The following is a 16,709-nucleotide window of genomic DNA, read 5'->3' as shown; positions in this document are numbered from 1 at the left end:
AATAAATATGGATCTCTTACAGTCAGCTGGCTAGGTAGATGTCCTACCTTTCTTGGTGCAACTTGGTGAGCATGTCCAGGGCATCAGTTGTTTGTTGAAATATGTCAATTTGTATCCCATAAATTCCTGGAACCCTTATTCCTGGAACCTTCCAACTCCTTCAGAGCAGCTTGAACTTTTTCCTTCATCCCCATAGGCTCTTGATCATATATTGTTTCATGAAATTCTGTGTCAGTCAGTTCTTTTTGGTACAGTGACTCGGTACATTCCTTCCATCTTCTTTTATTTCTTCCTGGATCATTCAGTATTCTTCTTATAGCATTCTTAAGTATTGCAACTTGAGGCTTGAATTTGTTCTTCAGTTCCTTCAGCTTAAGAAATGCTGAGTGAGTTTGACTGTTTTGAGCTTCTGACTCCATCTCTTTGCACATTTCATTATAATACTTTGATTTCTCTTCCCATGCTGCCCTTTGAAATCTTCTGTTCAGCTCTTTAACGTCTTGATTTCTTCTTTTGCTTTGTCTTCTCTGACATCTAGTGCAATATTTAGAGTCTTTTCTGATGTCCAATTTGGTCTTCTTCCTCTGTCTTTGTACTATGACCTTTTGCTTTTTTTTTTTTGTGGATGATATTCTTGATATCCTCCCACAGCTCATTTAATTTCATCTCATCTTAATTCATTAGTTTTCAAGGCCTCTAACTTGTTCCTGAGATGGTTTTGAAATTCAGGTGGAATAGACTTAAAGTCAAATTTTGGTTCCTGTGAACTTGGTTTACCCTTCTTTACCCCTATTTTGGACTGGAATATGAGTAGTTGGTGGTCTATTCCACAGTTAGCAACTGGCCTGGTTTTCATTGCTGATTTTGAGCTTCTCCAATCATACTTTCCACGGATGTAATCGCTCTAATGCCTGTGTACATCATCAGGTGAAATATATATATGGTATTTGCAAGAAAGAAATCATTATTTGTACAGAATCCTATCATTCTATCTCCAGCCTCACTTCTGTCACCAAGTCCATGTTTTCTGACTACTAATCCTTATTCCCTGTTCTCAACTTTTGCATTCCAGTCACCCATTAATACTAATGCATCTTAGTGTCATGTTCAATCAATTTCTAACTGCAAAAGTTGGTAGAAATAATCTTTTCCTCTTATTTGGCTCTGGTTGTTGGTGCATATATTTGCATAGTAGTGATATTCATTGGACTTCCTTTTATATGTATGGATATTATCTTGCCATTCACAACATTGTATTTCAAGTTTGATATAGAAATTACTATTTTAAACTATAAAAGTAATCCTGTTTTTCCTCACCTTTTCATTTCTGGCATAGTAGATCATATGATTGATTAAAAATATCCTATGACAACCCATCTCATCTCATCAATACCTAGTGTATCAATATTTATGCCTTCTATTTCTTTTTTAGCAATGTTCAATTTTCCTACATTCATGCTTCTCAGATTCCACATTCCAATCACTAGTGTTTGGAAACATCCTTTGTGTTCCCATATTTGAGGGCTCAGTCTCAATTGCCATATCTATTAGTCTACTCTAAGTGTGCTCTATTGTGCTGTGTTGTACATAGGGTTTTCAAAGGCCTAATATTTGGGGAGGGAATGGCCTATCCTTCCTCCTAGTCTGTTTTGATTTGAATGCTCCGCTTTAGAACAGCATTTTCCAGAAAGGAGCAGATGAAGGACATATCCCAATTATAGAAATAACCAATAGATTCAGTGCCATTCCCCACTGTGCCACATGTTTCTTGACCTTTCCCTGCACTACCAACACCCCCTTCCCCATTCAACACCTCCCTTCCCCTATCCAGCTCTTGATACGGTGGGTTAGCTATCAGTTAACTTCCGTGTAAAGCCTTGTGCTGCTGCAGGTCTCTCACGCTGATGTCTGTCTCTCTTCAGTTTAGGAATCTCTAAGTCTGAATTCTCGGTTCAAGGCTTAGGGAAGGATTTCTGTCACAGAGAGTTCTAAGTGAAAGTCCTTTATCCCTGAACTTCTGCTCTAGGACTGACTTCTTGTGACTTAGTGCCTCTTCTCTTCCATTTGTAGCATTCTGCTGTCACAGTAAGATGATTACCAGAAGATGGTAATGTCTCCTCTACATCTGGTATGTAAACGCTGTTTTCTTGGCCCTCAAGCCAGGCCCTTGACCCAAAGCTGGTTATACTGTAAACAAAGCCGCAATAAATATGGGTATGCATATATCTACTTGGGTGCCATTTATGGTCTCTTTAGGGTATATTCCCCAAAGCTGGTTATATATGTAGGCTTCCTTTGCTTGAATCCCCTGACTGTTGGCCAAGCCATGTGGAATTCTGGGAGGATGGGCATTACATGATTTAGGGAGAGCAAAGGTGAATCCAGATCTTCCCACCTCTGAAGCCCAGGAGCTGCGTATGTATGTAGGCCTTGTGTTCTCAGCCTGAGACTATCTAAATATTTCCTTCTTTGCACCCACACTGGTGCAGCTCCTGAATATTGAAGAGATAAAAAAATTTCTTCTCAATAGGTGGGCCCCAAATTTACCACCCTTGACCTTAGTGGAAGCCTCGTTACTAAGAATCCTTTTGACCCTGTCACTTTTCTCTCACCTGCTCCTTCAATTTTCTGTCCCTCTTTTATAAGCTCTCTTTTTTTGCATGCAATTGCTCAACTCCCAAGTAATGATATTGCCTTTCTCTCTATAAAGAAATAAAAATATCCCTCACTATCTACCTCAGAATTTAGCCTTTTAAATTACATAATTATCTGTATCAACCCCTGTCCTGACTCCTTTCTCTTCCCCACCCCCACGTGATTGGTAATTCTCTTCCTGTTCAAAACTGACACCCCTCTTCCAGACAGAACATCCTTCCTCCAGGACCTCGATCCATCTGTTATCTCCTCTCCTCCATGCTACTTTCTTCTGTCTCTGCCTCCTCAGAATATAAATCTGCTCAAATGCCTTCTATTTTTAAAACAAAACAAAAATCCTCTCTCTTTTTGCCCTATGCTCCTGTAACTGCTTTCCTGTCTCAATCCTTGATTTTTTTGGATATCATTTTCCTGTCTCATCTTAGTATCTTTGACTCTGCTTTTGTGGTTATCTGACTGGATTCTCTTTTATCTCTTGACCCTCTAACATGAACTCTCCTCAGAACTCCATGCTTGGTTCTCCTTTTCCTTTTATGTATTCATCAAGAGACATCTCATCCACATGAGCTGGTAAATGAACTCATTTACCATTTTAGAACTCATTTCAGAGTTCATAGCTCTGAAATCCAAGTCTCTTGTCCAATTACTTCTTTTGAGCATGAGATTCATGTCATCAATATTATTAAAAAATTCAGTATTTCTACCTGGGTGAGTTTTATCAGTTCAACTTAACAAATTAAAAAAGAAATTATTCTTTTAACACTCCTCTCCATCCGTAGTCTGTTTCTTCTTGAAGCTCCTCTATCCCTCTATTCTAGGAAAAGAATACCATGAATATATAATTTCCCATCTCACAAACTTGGGAGTTTGCTGGCCTAGTTCTTCAACCTAGATGCACCACAAATATCCAATAAGTCATTGTGTCCTATATATCCTGTTTTCTACAGATCTCTTCAACTGAGATTCATCTTTAAGCTTCTTACCTTAATTGTTGCAAAACTTGCTCTTGCTGGCTTCTTATTTCATGCCATCATCCAGTGAAGCGGGGATCTGAAATACCAATCTACATCATATCATTGCACTACTTAAAATCCATCAATGACTTCCCTTGCTTGTAGCTTCAAGTGTAGATTCTTCACCACAGTGGACGAAGTTCTTCATCCAGTATTGCTTCATTCTTCATCTATTTCACTTATTTCAACTTTACATGCTCATCCTGAACTACAAGATATGACTTAAATAGACCAATTCCTTTTTCATGCTCCATATCTTTTCACACCATGTTTGCTTTGAGAGAAACATCTATGCCCTTGGTGAACTTGTGTTAATATTTCCGGCAAGCCAAGTGGATAGCCTACTTGAGTTAATCTTTCCCAGTCCCTCGATATATTTGTACTCAGGATGCTATTTAGTCTGCTCGTCTCATTGTACACTCCCCTTCCTGACTGTAAATGCATCGTCATTGCCAGAAATGTAGAACTTAGAGAATGAGGACAAATAAAAATCACATCCAATTCGTTTGCCAAAAATTACTACTGTTAGCTATTTAGTGTATTTCTTTTCATATTTTTGCTATAAATGAATATATGAAGAAATCAATATTATCCTGCATATATTTCTCTATAGCCTGTTTTGTTCAAGAAAAATTCTTTTTTATACCCCTAAATCATTTCTAAAGGTTTGATTTTTTAAAAAAAATGCTTATTCTTTTCTTCTGCCATTAAAAGAAATACACACTAATTTGAACGAAATTTTAAATAGTGCACAGTGTATAATTTAGAAAATGAAAGTCCTTCATAATCCTGGCATACGTATTAGAAATAATTTGTAGTCATTTCTTTCAAACTTTTTCTATGCGTCTGCAAACTAAATATAATTGTTGTTGTTGTGTGCCATTGAGTCACTTGCGACTTATAGCGACCCTATGTCCAACAGCCCTATATCTTGCTCTATCCTGTGCCAATCTTATTGTCTTTGACACACCTACCCCCATCATCCCAGTCACTAAATCAATCTATCTCATCGAGGGTCTACTTCTATTGTACTATCCCTCCACCCTTCCAAGCATGACGTCCCTCTCTAAGGACTGGTTCCTCATTTCAACATGTCCAAAGTATGTCAGACAAAGCGTCATCATCCTTGCCTTTAAGGAGCAGCCTGGTTTCACCCTCTCTAGGACAAACCTGTTTGTTCTCCTAGAAGTCCATGGTATATTCAAGACTTTTTTCCAGCACCACAGCTCAAAGGCATCAATTTCTCTTCCATCATTCCTAGTTACTGTCCCACTTTATGACACATAGCAAGTAATTGCAAAGACCAAGGCCTGAATCAGATGCACCTTAGTCTGCAGACTGACATTGTTACTCTTCAATATTTTGGAGAGGCCTCTGACAGCAGACTTTCCCAATGCAATCTGTCTTTTAATTTCCTGGCTCCTGGTACCAAGAGTGTTGATTGTGGAAACAAGCAAACTGAAGCTGTCAACAATCACAATCTCTTCATCTTCTGTCATGATGTTGCCAATTGGCCCAGTGGTGAGAACATTTTTTTTCTTGATGTTGAGCTCCAATCCATATTGAATGCTGTAGTCCTTGACCTTCTGCAGCAAGTGCTTCAGGACCTCCTCAGTTTCAGCAAGCAGGGTTGTGTCAATCTGCGTTCCAGTCCTGATGCCACATTTCTCCTCATAGAGCCCAGCCTATTGGATAATCTGTTATGTATATACATAGGAAAAGGTATGGATATAGGACACATCCCTGGCATCCCTTCCCAATTTTGAACCACTGCAGCATTTCTTTGCTCTGTTGTGACAACTGCCTCCTGGTCCAAGTAAAGGGTTCACATAAGCACTATCAAGTGTTCAGGGATTCCTATTCTTCCAATCAGTGATTTTTCATAAGAAACATAAACAAGGGTATACACATAGATTTCACCTGATGGTATACATAGAAATCAGATTGATTACATCTGTGGAAAGAATCTCTGGAGAAGTTCAAGATTAGCTCTGAAAACTAGGCCAGGTGCTGATTGTGAAACAGACCTCCCACTACTTATATGCATGTTCGAGCTCAAGGTAAGGAAAATTAAATCAAATCCACAGGAACCCAAATTTGACCTTGAGTGTATCCCACTTGAATTTCAAAATCATCTCAGGAATAGGTTTGAGGCCTTGAACACTAAGGAGTGAAAACCAGACTAGCTGGGGGAGGATATCAAGAATATTATCCATGAATAATGAATGCAAAAGGTCATTACAAAGACAGAGGAGGAAGAAAAGACTAAGATGAATGTCAGAAAGTACTCTGAATATTGCACTAAAGTGCTGAGAAGTCAAAACAAAGGAAAGAAAGAAATAAATGAAGGAGTTGAACAGAAGATTTGCAAGGGCAGTGCGGGAAGACAAAATAAAATGTTATAATGAAACGTGCAAAGAGCTGAAGTCAGAAAATCAAAGGGACTGGACTCACTCAGCATTTCTTAAGATGAAGGAACTGAAGAACAAATTCTGGCCTCAAGTTTCAGTACTTAAGGATGCTTTCAGCAGAATATTAAATGATCAAGGAAGCATTAAAAGAAGATGCAGATAGAGAAGATACAGAGTCACTGTACTAAAAGAAATTGATGGAAACAGAAGATTTCATGAAACAACGTATGAGCAAGAGCCTGTAGTGATGAAGGAAAAAGTTAAAGCTGCTCTGAAAGAATTGACAAAACAAACAAACAAACCCCAACAAAGAAACCCAACCCAAACAAAAAAAAAAACCCCAAAACAAACAAAAACCAAGACCCCAGGAATTGGTGGCATACCAATTGACATATTTCAACAAACAGACGTTTCCCTGGATGTGCTCTTCAAATTGTGCCAAGAAATCTTGAGGACAACCACCTGGCCAACTGACTGGAAGAGATCAATATTTGTTCCCATATTAAAGAAAGGTGATCCAACAGAGTGCAGAAATTATTGAACAATATTAATATTGCATGCCAGCAAGATTCTGCTGGAAAGAATCCCAAAATGAATGGAACAGCACATCAACAGAGAACTAACAGATGTGCAGGCTGGGTATGGACGAGGCCGTGGTACTGGGATATTGTAGTTAATGTAAGATTGATTTTAGCTGAAAGCAGAGAGTACCAGAAGAATGTCCATCTGTGTTTCATTGACTATGCAAAGGCGTTTGACTGTGTGGATCACAACAAACTGTGACTCAACTAAATGTACATTCTTAAAAGTTTGCATTTTCTTAGGTCCTCTGGAGGCATAGTCTGCATAGTCTGGGGGAAGTTGTGTTGCTATCCCAAAGCTGACATCTCTCTGGAGGTTCAAACTCCCCAGTGGCTCTGCGAGAGAAAGGCATGCAATCCCCTGAGCAATTTACAGCCTCTGAAAACCTACTAGAGGGTCAGTTATGAGTCGGTTTCTACTTGACAGCAATGAGTTGGGTTTTGGTCTTGTTTTTAAGTGTTTCATACTGTTATAAAATCCTTAAAATATGTAATAACGTATTATTGTTTGATGGAACTCTGGCAGCAAGTCCACAGTTTCGAAACCTACTGGAGCATGAGCTATGAGTCTATTCTGATTGGAAGACAGTGAGTTTGAGTAGATGTTACAGACTGATTAGTGTCTCCCCAAAATATGTGCTCTAAAATCCTGTATCCTAAAAATCTTTATCATTGTGGAGATAAACTCATTTGGGGACAGGTTTGGTCTTTTTGTTGTTGCTGTTGTTATGTAAGCATCACTATAGATGGTAAAGAGATTGAGATTGTTAACAGCTTTAGTTTGCTTGGCTCCACAACCAACACTCTTGGTACCGGCAGACAGGAAATCCAAAGATGAATTGCTTTGGAAAAGTCTGCTGTTAGAGACCTCTCCAAAGTACTGAAGAGCATCTATGTCAGTCTGGAGACTAAGTTGTGCCCGATCCAGGCCATGTTCTTTGCAATTACTTACTATGCATCAGAAAGCTGGACAATGACAAGGGGTGATTGAAGGAGAATTGATGCCTTTGAGCTGTGGTGCTAGAGAAGAGTGTTGAATATACCATCCACTTTTAAGAGAACAAACAGGTCCATCCTGGAGAGGGTGAAACCATGCTGCTCCTTGGAGGCAAAGATTTTGAAGGTCCGTTTGACATACTTTGGACATGTTGCAAGGAGGGACCAGTCCTTGGAAAAGGATATCATGCTTGGAATGGTGGAAGGACAGCACGAGAGAGGAAGACCCTCGATGAGATGGATTGACTCAGTGACTGGGGTAATGGGAATAGCTGTGTCAGAGACAATAAGGTTGGCTCAGGATAGTGCAGGGTTCCGAGCTGTTGTACATAGGGTCTTTATGAGTTGCAAGCGACTTGATGGCACATAACAATCACAATAACAAAACCAAAACTTCACTATGTTTTAAGCCACTAGTTTTATAAATATATAAAAAAAAACTATTTCAAATAGAGAGAAGGAAGCACAGAGAGGACGGGCAGATGCCACACTACATGAAGATCAAGAAAGAATAAAACCACAGAAGCTCAAAGTAGACTAAGACCTTCTTGAGCTGACAGAGAAAGAAACAAAGCCTTCTTCTTGAGTTGACACCTGCATTCAGACTCACAGCCTCCAAAATTGTGAGAAAATATATTTCTTTTTTTTAAAAGGACGAACTTGTGGTCCTTCTCCTATAGAAGCACTAAGAAACAGTACATTATTGAAGATGTGAAACATTTCAAGAGCCTCTCATATCATTATCCTGTTACACGTTTCCCCTTTCTACTACACATTGGGAAGCTGGAAAACAAGTTGTCTCTCCCTGTTGATGTGTGATGTCGAATTGATTCTGATTCATAATGACCTCAAAGACTCAGTAGAACTGTCCCGTAACGTTTCCTAACCTGCCATCTTTACGGAGTCTTTTTCCTCTCAGAGCTTCTCATGAGCTCTCTTGGGCTTTACCTATTGACCTACCAGACCCTCTTTGTTTTCTTGACTTAATTTGTAATTTTGGGGGTCATTTGAGAGAGTATCAGACAGACACTTTTGGCCTCTTGTCTCCCTAGAACTCCTTGCCTGCCAGGGAAGGACGAGCCCTGGGAGGATTGTGCTGAGCAAGAATCGGTGGCTCAGGGCCCATTTGGATGGTTGCTGGGCTTGGCTGAGAAAGTCCTCTGGGTCTGGAGAAACAGCCTTGCCCTAGTATGGGTCACTCCAGCTTCAAACTCCCTGATAGGTTTCTCTTGCTCTCTAAAAGTGTCGGTGGCACTTTGTCCACATAGAATGATCATTCTGCCCATGGCTTCCTTTACCTTATCAGTTTGACGTAAGGAATCATAGCCTCGGGATAATTTTTGTTGCTGAGTGAAGAATAACTTGGACCTTAGCAGATGAGACTGTGGAGCCAAGGAGCAAGATCGAGCTGGATTCTTACATAAGCAAATTAAATGTCACGACGAGAACTACCCACTGAAAGCCATTCAGGCATCTAAGGAGAGTATCCTAGAACAGAGGGTGTTCATGTAAGCAGTTATCCATGGCACTGACTTAGACACAGCAGATGGTGGTCAGGAGCTCTGTGTTCCACTGTGAAGGACAGACACTGTTGTCGTGGTTGGTGTGAGGCACAAAATACCGCCTAATCCAGTGTTTTCTAAAAAGAGTGTTGTGGGTGGTGGCGAGGATCAGTTCTCATGTATTGATAACTGAAATGTTCCTTTCTCCTTCCAGTCTTTCACATCTTTTCTATCTTCCTGCCATAGACATCTTAGTGCACCCTTGAGATAAAGGATGTGGGTCAGATCATTCACAATGACACATGCTTAGTCTTTTCCAGAGTCAGGCTAGGAAACTTCTATCTCAAAAAAAAAACCAAAAACCACTATTAAAACAATGCCTATCTACTCTTCTTAAGTCCACCTGATCTATTATAAACATTATTACATATTATAAATATTATTATTTTATATTCTTGTTGATATGTGCCATCAAGTTGCCTGCAACTCATAAAAACCCTTAGTACAATATTTCAGAAGCCTGCCCTATCCTTATCCAGTCTCGCTGACTCTGATATACCTAGCATATTGTTTTCTTTCAGGGAAATATTCACAAATATAAGAAAAAAATTCAGCAGACCACACAAGAATGCCCTTTCACCACTTCTATTAAATATTGTACTAGATAAATATGACAAGAGAAGGAAGTAAAAGGCATTCAGATTGGCAAAGAGGTGGTTAAACCATAGCTATATGCAGATGATATGACAGAAAAACTCAAAGACTCAACAAAAAAATTCTTAGAGTTACTAGGCCAACTTAGTAGAATGGTGAGATATAAGGTCAATAACCAAAAATCAGTGGGATTCTTCTACTGTAACAAAGAGAACTCAGAGAAGGAAACCAAGGAAGTAATACCATTTACAACAGACAATCACAAATTGAGATACTTGGGAGTGAACCTAATTAGATACAAAAGACCTATACAAAGAAAACTACACAACATTTCTGTAAGACACAATAAAAGACATAAAGAAATGGAAAAATGTGCCCTGTTCATGACTAGGAAGACTCAGTATTGTAAAAATGACAATCCTATCAAAAGCAATCTACATGTTCAATGCAATCCCAACACAGATATCAAAGTCGTTTTTCAAAGAGATTGTTGTTGTTGTTGTTGTTGTTATGTGTTGTTGAGTCACTTGCAACTCATAGCAACCCTATATACAACAGCCCTAAACTCTGCTTTGTCCTGTGTCAATCTCACTGTCTCGGACACACCCATCCTGATTATTGCAGTCATTGAATCAATCCACCTCATGGAGGGCCTTCCCCTCCTGTACTGTCCCTCCACCCTCCCAAGCATGATGTCCCTCTCCAAGGGATGGTCCCTCCTTACAACATGTCCAAAGTATGTCAGATGAAACCTCAGGATCCTTGCCTCCAAGGAGCAGCCTGGTTTAACCCTCTCCAGGATGAATCTGTTTATTTTCTTAGCAGTCCATGGCGCCCTCAATACTCTTCTCCAGCACCACAGCTCAAAGACATCAGTTCTCCTTCTATCCTCCTTAGTCATTGTCCAACTTTCTGATGCATAACAAGTGATTGCAAAGACTATGGCCTATATCAGACACACCTTAGTCTTCAGATAGACACCATTGCTCTTTGATACTTTGGAGAGGTCCCTAAGGGAAGTTGTCAAGTTTATTTGGAAAGGCAAAAGACCCTGAATAACCCAAACACTTTTGAGAAACAAAAATGAAATGGGAGACATAACGCTCCCTGACGTCAAAACCTACTACACAGTGGTAGTAACCAAAACAGCATGGTACTGGTACAATGACAGGCACATAGACCAATGGAACAGAATTGAGACCTCAGAAATAGATCCATCTATTTATGGTCAACTAAAATTCAACAAGGAAACAAAACCTATCAAATGGGAAAATGATAACCTCTTCAACAAATGATGCTGGCAAAACTGGACTTCCGTCTGCAGAATGTTGAAACAGGATCCACATCTCACACCATACACAAAAAACAACTCAAAGTGGACCAGAGACATGGAAGTAAAGCTCAACAGCATAATGTTCCTAAGAGACAAACTGAGATTAAGCTTAGAAGGCCTAGCCTGCAGTATAAAGAAACTGCCAAATTCAGCCAGAAATGCACAATCTAAAAAGGAAAAAAAATAATTAATAGATCCTTCTAAAGATTATATTCCTGTGTGCATCAACAACTTTTCCCCATTAAGGTGAAAAGAAAACCTACTGACTGGGAGAAGACATTTGACAATACCATCTCAGACAGGGGTCTCATATCAAAAAGTTTACAGACTACTTCTGGGCCTCCAGAAGAAAAAGATCCAATTACAAAATGCACAGAAGTTAGGCAAAGACTTTTCACAGAGGAAGACATTTGGGTGGCCAACAGACACATGAAGAAATACTCTAAATCACTGGCAATAAGAGAGATGCAAATCAAAACCACAATGTGGTACCATCTCACTCTGGTAGCAGTGGCAAAGTTTAATAGGACGGCAAGAAATAAATGTTGAAGAGGATGTGGCTAGATAGGAACTCTTATACATTGATGGTGGCATTGTAAAATGGTATCACCACTCTCGCAGGCAGTTTGATATTTCCTCAAAAAGCTGAACATAGAAATTCCATATGACCCAGCTATTCCACTGCTTGGAATATACCCTGAGAAAATGAGAACTAAGGCACAAATCAAGACTTGTACTTCAATGTTCATAGCAGTGTTATTCACCATCACAAGAACAAGCCAACAGCCTAGATGTCCAAACACAACAGAATGGATTGAGAAATTATGGTACATTCACTCAATGGAACACTATGCAGCACACAGGAGCAATGATTTTGTAAATTACTACCTTACTTGGGAGTGACTAGAGAGAATTATGCTAACTCAATCCCCTAAGGACATAAATTGCATAAAAACCATTATTGTAAAATGAGTATGAGGATCCAAGTTTTTGGGGAGGGTGGAAGCAGAGGGATGAGGATATATGGGGGTGGTTAATCATAGGGTCACAGAATTTGATGCAGGGGTCAAGGAAATGGGAAAGATCAGTGTGAAAAACAATGTATTAGAACTTTATAAATAATCAGTATAAAATTTAAAAAACAGAAAAAAAGTTCAACTATGTTCAGAGTCAGAGCTGTAATGATTCATTGATTAAAGTTTCAGTGCTTGGAAGTTGCCCAAAGCTCGTGAGTTCATCTTCTTGGCATTACTCTTGTTGCTTTGACCAATTTTCTTTTTGAGTATTTGAAACTTCTTGGCCCAATGGGTAAGGAATTGTTCTGCTACCCTGAAGGTGACACCTCTCTAGTGGTTGAAATCTGTTATTAGCTCAGTGAGAGAAAGAGGGACAATCTCCTTTACAGTCTTGGAAAACTGCTGGAAGGTCGGCTACGAGTTGAGATGATTCAAGTTAAAGGGTGATGACTTTTCTCTTTTCTTTCTACTTATCCTACAATAGCTGCACACTGTTGCCATCTTGTTTTTTCTTACTGCCAGCTCTAGTAGATTGTCATATTTCCCCTATTCTTTATAAAACATAAAAAAGTCTAGCTCTAATATAGCTTTATCCTTTATTTATAGAATTTCATTCATTCCTCATGACACAGCAAAAGTATAAGAAGCTTCAAAGCACTAAAAAAAAATCAATGTAGGCCATTAAAAAAAATCATCTCCTCATAAAGTGTAAATATGAATTAAGTATGAACAATAAATATCTTATTCAAAGTTATTTGTTATACAGTTAGGTGCCTGTCAGCTGGTTATGAGACTGGAGTGGAGGCAAATCACTATACTTCCCTGGATTTAGACTTCGTCTGCAAAATGGGGACATTGGGACAACAGAACACTCCCAATGCCACTGATTTCACAAGGCTTCTTTTACAAGGGAGGAATAAAGGGCTTCCTTTGAGAGGAGATTGGTCTTAGGTAGTGCAGTTAAGTAATCAACCACAAACATAAAGGTTGGGATTCACTTGTGAAAATAGGCAGGAACCAGTTGAGGAACATGAGAGTGTCAGGTCAGGAACACTCAGAAAAGCCCTCTGAGTAACAACCATCTAGTTTGGGGCTGCCCTCTCACCACAGTATCCTTCCAGAACTTTCTGACATCAGCCCCCTGTGCTCTGGTGTTCTGCCACAGAGCACTCCTCTTTTGGCCCTTGCGTGGAAATGGAGCTCTCAGCCCAAGGCCAGTTAACTTTCTGGGACAGCAGCACCATGCCTGCCTGGGGGCTTGAGCTCTGCTTGAAAATGACTTCCCAAGATGCTTCTTGGCAGAGTCTTTTTAAATACTCTTTGCTGTTTTATGCTTCAGACTGGCTGCTCCTGTTGGTAAGACCTCTATGCAATCACTCATGTTTTACAAATAAAACTCAGAGAAGGTTAATACAATACTTGTAAGCTGGAAAGGTCTCAGAAAAGCTGCAAAATGTGTGCAGACTCTCATGACTATTGTGCAAATGGAGGATTAAAGAAAATAACTTAAAAATCACTTAAAAGGTCTCTTCTCCATCCCACAGGTACATACCCAAACAAGGAAACAGTCTCTGTGAATGCCATTTACTTTTGCTGCATTTGGCTTTCCCTGGTTTGCACATACTTCCTCTGCTTCATTTAATGCTATCTCCATGAACAAAGAGAGTTAAGGGCACAATTCAAAGTGCAGACAAAGTTAACCTCACAAATGGACACTGAATTCAGCTATGAGGGAGCAGAACTTCTTAACTCTCCAGATGTCTTCCTTTCCTGGTTGTAGTTTGACTGTGTAGATCTAACAAATTATGATTATTAACATTAAGAAGAGTAGGAATCCCAGAACACTTAATTTTGCTAATACAAAATCTATACCCAGACGAAGAAACTGTTGTGTGAACCAAGAAAAAGAATATTGCATGGTTTAAAATCAGGAAGGGTATGTATCAGGGTTGTAGCCTTTCTCCATATCTACTCAATTTATATGCTGATTAAGTAATGCAAGAAAGCAGACTCTATGAGGAAAGATATAGCATCAGGACTGGAGGAAGGTTCTTCAACAGCTTGTGTTATGCAGATGACACAAATTTCTTTGTGGAAAGTGAGAAGGCTTGCTTACTGCAGAAGACCAAGGCCCACACACACCATCCGCAGCTGCCACTCCTGTGTGGCCTGAACTTTTCCCCTACCTGGAGCACTAGACCAAGGCCATGCTGTTGGGAGGCCCCTGGCTCCACCACCTGGAGGCCTTGTCCCCTCTGCCTGATGGCTCTGGCCCCACTGCCCGGACAGGCAAACCCACCACCTGGACACCCTGCTGTCTAGAGGACAAACTGCAGCCCTCTCTCTGAACTGTGCCAGGGAACCCAATATCACAGATAATCCCATTTTCTCTCCCCTCCAAGAGCTTGAGCTGTCTTTAGCCCTTGGCACATTGGACCTGCCTAGCCTAGCTGTAGCAGTTGCTGACAGAAAAGACTGCTGACTCACAGGCCATATTTCTCCCCAACTGAAGCAAATCTTCCCTTGAGTCAAAAGCTCAAAGAGAAACTCAGACAAGGTAGCTGCCCTGCCCTTCTTGAGCAGTGACTTCCTGAGCCAAGGTTTTCAGATCAAGATCCAGTTAAGGCATCAGACATAAAAAACTCTACCACAGCAATGTCACGGAAGAAGCAGACTATCTTAAACCCTACAGGAACCCAAAACAAGGTGTCACTTCCAAAAAGTGGCACAGTATCAATGAATTTACTGAAGCCAAAAAGTCTGATGGAACTATCTGACACAGAATTCAAAAGAACAATGACGGAATGTTTTAAATGTATAAAAGACAAACCCAAAGAATTATGAGACTCTCCAAGCAAAACCAAGAGGAACTTAAAAAAGCAACACAAGACAATGCAGATAAAACAAATGAGGCATTAGAGGCTCTGGAAAAAAACCAAGAAAACACAATGCAGAATATGAGGACCAATGTTTCAGATATTGTCAACATGTTAGAGGGACATATGAACAAAGCTGAAGAGATGGAACACAGAACCAGCTAAACAGAAGATAGAATTGTCACCACTGATCTACTGGAAGAAAAAGTAGGTTCAAAAAGGAAGGAAAAAGATGAGAACCTAAAAATACTGTGGGGCACCATCAAGAGAAATAACATGTACATAATCAGAATCCCAGAATAGGAAGAAGCCAGTTTCTCAGCAGAAACCATGTGAGCAAGAAGACAGTGGAATGATATATATTGAACACTCAAAGAATACAACTGTCAACCAAGAATACTGTACCCAGCAAAACTGTTCATAAAATTAGAAGGAGAGATCATGATATTCTCAGAAAAGCAGAACCTAAGGGAATTTGTAAGAACAAGACCAGCATTGGAGGAAACATAGAAAGACGTCCTTCTTACAGTGGTGTGACAGAAAACATGATAAACCAAAGTAACCAGCAACAACACCAAATGATGGCAATAAAACATAGTCTCTCAATAATTACACTAAATGTGAATGGCTTGAATACACCACTGAGGAGAAAAAAGAGTAACAGATTGGATGAAAAAACAAACCCATCAATATGCTGTCTCCAAGAAACGCACTTGAAAAGTGAAGATAAAGAAGACTAAAAATAAAGGGGGGGAAATATACCAAGCAAATGGCAACCAGAAAAAAGTAGTAGTAGTGATATTAATCTCTGATAGAATATATTTCAAAGCAACAATCATCACAAAGGACAAGAAAGCTCACTGCCTAATGCTTAAAGGGTCAATAGAACAAGAGGACATAACTATAATAAATATGCACTAAATGATAAAGCTGCAAAATATACAAAGCAAATATTAAAAAAATGAAAAAATAGACAACACCACTATCGTAGCAGGAGACTTCAATATACCATTCTCAAGAAAAGATAAAACTACCCTAAGGAGGAAGTTGTTTACCGACGCGCCGGGGGATCTGACTATGGAATGTTGGGCTCGGTGCCCCCGAGACACCCCGGGATGTCGGTGGCCTTCGTACCGGATTGGCTGCGAGGCAAGGCAGAAGTGAATCAAGAGACTATCCAGCGGCTCCTGGAGGAGAATGACCAGCTGATTCGCTGTATCGTGGAATATCAGAACAAGAGACGGGCAAACGAGTGTGTCCAGTACCAGCATGTGTTACACAGAAATCTCATTTACTTGGCTACCATTGCAGATGCCAGCCTAACTGGTGCTGAAAAACCAATGGAATAATCTTCCAGTTGGCTGCTGGGAAGAGTAATTGACTGTAACCCATTTCCTACAACGTGGAGACAGAATGATTACCATTTCAGCACCTTACAACACAAAATTTCTCTGACCCTTTAAAAATGTGAAAACGTTGTAGTACCAAGTGAGCCAGAGTTGGAACCATGGCAGTGGCCAAGGAGCTCTTTCAGATGGACCTGTATGCGCTGCTCGGGATTGAGGGGGAGGCAGCAAAGAGGTGAAGAAAGCATCCCGGCAGAGGATCCTCTCCTGCCACCCCGACAAAAACCCAGATAAGATAATCCCAGAGCAGCTGAACTCTCTCTCTC

The 16,709-nt window shown here is 40.0% G+C and overlaps 1 protein-coding gene and 1 pseudogene across 3 annotated transcripts in view; both read left to right on the top strand.

Annotated features, from left to right (window-relative positions):
* Positions 1–16,709, top strand: part of KCNAB1 (potassium voltage-gated channel, shaker-related subfamily, beta member 1) — a 613,103-nt gene that overhangs the window by 75,913 nt on the left and 520,481 nt on the right. The gene's annotated exons all lie outside the window — the stretch shown is intronic.
* Positions 16,153–16,386, top strand: LOC102871304 (annotated as a pseudogene).

The sequence above is a fragment of the Elephantulus edwardii genome, unplaced genomic scaffold (genome assembly GCF_000299155.1).
Source record: "Elephantulus edwardii isolate Elephantulus edwardi_28Jun2011 unplaced genomic scaffold, EleEdw1.0 scaffold00215, whole genome shotgun sequence".
Taxonomy (NCBI): Eukaryota; Metazoa; Chordata; class Mammalia; order Macroscelidea; family Macroscelididae; genus Elephantulus; species Elephantulus edwardii.
Note: the sequence above shows the minus strand (reverse complement) of the source record. Positions and strands in the feature narration are given on the sequence as shown.